Below are 1503 nucleotides of genomic sequence, written 5' to 3' on the forward strand. Positions count from 1 at the left end.
TCTGTGTTGAGCCATGCGTTTGTGTAGTGGTTGTTGACTCTGCTGAGGTGTCAAGGAAGCCATCTACACCAGGGTGGAGAAGCCGTCATTGAACAGGGGAGGGGGTCTACGCCACCACTTATCCCCCACTTACAATGCTGTCCTTTCATCACTTCCCAGGAAACTCAACAAACGTAACCTATTGGCCTCAGGTGAAGATACCAACGATGGTCGTTCAGTCTTGGCCACAGGTAGTCTTAACGACTGTAACGACTGTCGTCACAGCAACAAGGAACACTAACGAACCAGCGGTATCGATGACCCGGGATAACGACCCCACTGAGGTTAAATAGCTGAGTTTCCCTGCCAGTCAGTCAGAACTGAAGAAGTCCTTTGGATGAGGGACGAAACGTCTTCCAGTAGCTTCAACCAAGTCCAGTTGCCCTTCATTTTAACCTTCGTTGGATAACTATGACCAGGATGACTGAGAATCTTCATAGACATCTTGCTAATCTGGTTTTGAATTTGTTTTATTCATTCTATTATTATTGTAGAAAGACAGAGGAGAGGAGGCTCACTGAACCCATCCTGAACCTGAATGACTATACTGGGGTTAAAATTTGGGACAGAGAGAGAGCAGAGGTTCCAGAGGGAGACAGAGATGAGCATCAGCTACATTGAAATCAGATGCAGGGACATTATTAAACATCCTGTGGGAGAGGGTGGAGTTCATTATAAGTTCAGGGTCATACCGCGGTCGGAGCTCTGGCTGCGACTCAACATTTTACAGTAATGTTTGTGCATAAAAGGAGGATAAGCACACATTTCATTTCATCCCCCTGTGGCCATGCAGTCCTCTCTGAACATTAAATAAATAATCACATGTAGGGTTGTTTGACTATGAATGTGTTCTCTTTTCTTTTTGGCTCACTAACAAAAGGGCCTGAGGATGGTAGTAGGCATATCTCAATGAGAAACATTGCCAAGAAATTTGGTAGGGATATTTATGGACAACTTTAAATGACTTTGGCGACCCTCTGACCTTTTTGTCTAGCCTAAGCATTGTCCACAGAGTGCCACAGTGTTTGTTTACTCTGGGTGTCTCATTTTGGAACTATTGTGCTCTTTAAATGTTAAATCAACTCAGTCCTGTTTTGAATTCAAACACCCCTGGCTTGCAGCCCACACTCGCCCATCTTGCTTTTCATTACCTGAAGCATTTTCATTACCTGAAGCATTTTTCAGCCCAGCTCGTTTCAGCAGCACACTGCTTCACATTAACGCAGCCAAACATTCACACCTGCTGCCCAGCATTGTTGGCTGCTGGAAGCTGCCCAGTATAACCAGACCACTGTTGGCCCGTACACACACCTCACCACTGGGGTCTATTGTTTTGGTTTCGAGCAGGATTAAATTAGCTCAAATGGATTTTCAAATTTAAGTTTTAAAGGTACTAAAAAACAAGACAAATAAAGTAAAAACAATCTTAATAGAATTTGAATAAATATGAATACAAATACCCAT

Source organism: Micropterus dolomieu, linkage group LG17, assembly GCF_021292245.1.
Source record: "Micropterus dolomieu isolate WLL.071019.BEF.003 ecotype Adirondacks linkage group LG17, ASM2129224v1, whole genome shotgun sequence".
Taxonomy (NCBI): domain Eukaryota; kingdom Metazoa; phylum Chordata; class Actinopteri; order Centrarchiformes; family Centrarchidae; genus Micropterus; species Micropterus dolomieu.